This window comes from Myotis brandtii, unplaced genomic scaffold (genome assembly GCF_000412655.1).
Source record: "Myotis brandtii unplaced genomic scaffold, ASM41265v1 scaffold241, whole genome shotgun sequence".
In the NCBI taxonomy this organism is placed as follows: Eukaryota; Metazoa; Chordata; class Mammalia; order Chiroptera; family Vespertilionidae; genus Myotis; species Myotis brandtii.
Window position 1 is genome coordinate 253,161 of NW_005359102.1, and position 2,843 is coordinate 256,003.

Genomic DNA, 2,843 nt, shown 5'->3' on the forward strand with positions numbered 1-2,843 from the left:
CCGCCCCTGATCAGGGTGGAGGGGGGTGATCTGGGGCGGGGCTGGCTGGGGGGAGGGGCTGCAGGCAGTTGGCCATCTGGCTCTGCCCCCTGGTCCAACTCCCAGTTGAACTCCCTCCCAGTTGAGGGGACAATTTACATATTAGCCTTTTATTATATAGGGTAGGTATATTATTTATAAGAGTGCAAAATAGTAAAAAATTTAAGTTACTCTATTTTAAAGGACTTCTCTGTAGTGGTATTTTTTTTGCAATGCTCTATGCCCCAGGTGTGGTCATTTTGCAAGCATACTATATATAGTCTTGGCCATAGAGATGTTTGGCTTTAAAAAGGAGGGACACATCCCCCAGATGCAAGAACTCAGCATGTGAGGATACCCCATAGGAACAAGATGAAGAGGTTTGGGAAAGTGACAAAGGTAGAAGGAGGTATATTGAAGTAAGAATATTTCCTGCTCATTCCACTTGAAAGTTACAGCAGTCAAGGATGCCCCTTTAACCAGGGAAAGGTGAGGAGAGACTAGAAAGAGAGACATAAAGTAAGGAATATGGGAGAAGGAATTTTGTTTCTAAGTCTTTCTGGATTACTGTTGATTCTTCAGTATTTAGTACATTGCCTGGTATATAGGTTGTATGGTTGGTAAAAGAATACTAAGGGCTTAATATATAGTAATAATATTAAAAGGAGTGCTTTCACATTTTAAGGAAGAAATGTATGAATTATTTTGGTTTTAATTTCTTGGAATATGTATACACCTGGGGAATATAGTGAGTAGGCATTAAATAATTGATAACATGGTGCTACTTCCTGGGAGTTTAGTTTTACTTGAAATTGTTGATGAATTGTTTAATGATCAAGGAGCTTTGTACAGAGAGGAATGCTCACTGCCCTTTATACTTTTACTAGGGGCCTGGTGCACAAAAATTTGTGCACTCGGGGGGGAAGGGGGGGTCCCTCAGCCCGGCCTGTGCCCTCTCGCAGTCTGGGACCCCTCGGGAGATAACGACCTGCTGGCTTAGGCCTGCTCCCGGGTGGCAGAGGGCAGGCCCAATCCCTAAGTGCAGCCCCTGGTCAGGCTCAGAGCAGGGCCGATTGGGGAGTTGGGGCGCCGCCCCGTCATGCACAGAGCAGGGCGGATCGGGAGGTTGCAATGCCACCCTCAGTCACGCTCAGGGTAGGGCCGACTGGGGGGTTGGGGCACTGCCCCCTGTCACACTCAAGGCAGGGTCGATGGGGAGGTTGCAGCGCCACCCCCTGTCACGCACAGAGCAGGGCCGATCAGGGGGTTGGGGCGCTGCCCCCTGTCACTCACAGAGCAGGGCCCATCAGGGGGGTTGGGGCGCCACCACTGTCACACTCGGGGCAGGGCTGATGGAGAGGTTATGGCTCTACCCTGTCACACACAGAGCAGGGCCGATCAAGGGGTTGGGGCGCTGCCCCCTGTCACTCACAGAGCAGGGCCCATCAGGGGGGTTGGGGCGCCACCACTGTCACACTCGGGGCAGGGCTGATGGAGAGGTTATGGCTCTACCCTGTCACACACAGAGCAGGGCCGATCAGGGGGAGTTGGTGTGCTGCACCCTGTCAAACACAGAGCCGCAGGGCAATCAGGAGATTGGGGAGCTCCCCCCTATCAGGCACAGAGCAGGGCTGATCAGGGGGTTGGGGCGCCTTCCCCTGTCACGAACAGAGCAGGGCGGATAGGGAGGTTGTGGCCCCGCCCCCTGTCACACACAGAGCCACAGGGCGATCAGGGGGTTTGGGCGCTGCCCCCTGTCACGCTGATCCCGGTGCTGGGAGGCATATTACCCTTTTACTATATAGGATAGAGGCCTGGGGGCCGGCTGGTTTGCCCTGAAGGGTGTCCTGGATCAGGGTGGGGGTCCCCACTGGGGTGCCTGGCCAGCCTGGATGAGGGGATGATGGCTGTTTGCAGCTGGTCACACACCCTTCAGGGTGGGGGTCCCCACTGGGGTGCCTGGCCAGTCTGGATGAGGGGATGATGGCTGTTTGCAGCTGGTCACACACCCTTCAGGGTGGGGGTCCCCACTGGGGTGCCTGGCCAGTCTGGATGAGGGGATGATGGCTGTTTGCAGCTGGTCACACACCCTTCAGGGTGGGGGTCCCCACTGGGGTGCCTGGCCAGTCTGGATGAGGGGATGATGGCTGTTTGCAGCTGGTCACACACCCTTCAGGGTGGGGGTCCCCACTGGGGTGCCTGGCCAGTCTGGATGAGGGGATGATGGCTGTTTGCAGCTGGTCACACACCCTTCAGGGTGGGGGTCCCCACTGGGGTGCCTGGCCAGTCTGGATGAGGGGATGATGGCTGTTTGCAGCTGGTCACACACCCTTCAGGGTGGGGGTCCCCACTGGGGTGCCTGGCCAGTCTGGGTGAGGGGCTGAGGGCTGCTTTCAGGCTGGCGGTTGTTGACTGAAGCTCCCAACCGCTCCTTTTTTTTCTCTTTTTTTATTTTATTCTGGGCCAGCTTTAGCTCTGGCTCTAGCTCTGAGGCTTCGTATCTGGTTTGTTTGCCATTCTATAATCGAAACAATGTATAACTTCAGCTCTGAGATCCCGGCAGGCTGAAAGCTGGTTTCTAGGGTTTTGTTTAGCTTCTTATTTGCAACATAGTACATAGTTGCTTAGAGTTGCAACGCAGAGGCCGGCAAGTGGAGTCTGCAGTCACTGGAGAAAGCGAGCCTCCCTGCTCGCTTCCAGCTGCCTGGCTGCCGGCCGCCATCTTGGCTGACAGTTAATTTGCATAAGGATATGCTGATTAGCCAATCGGAAGGGTAGCGGTTGTACGCCAATTACCATGTTTCTCTTTTATTAGTGTAGACTAG

The 2,843-nt window shown here is 54.3% G+C and overlaps 1 protein-coding gene across 2 annotated transcripts in view; it reads left to right on the plus strand.

The window, feature by feature from the left end:
* The window catches only part of ZNF566 (zinc finger protein 566), a 76,138-nt gene that overhangs the window by 49,854 nt on the left and 23,441 nt on the right, over positions 1–2,843 (plus strand). The gene's annotated exons all lie outside the window — the stretch shown is intronic.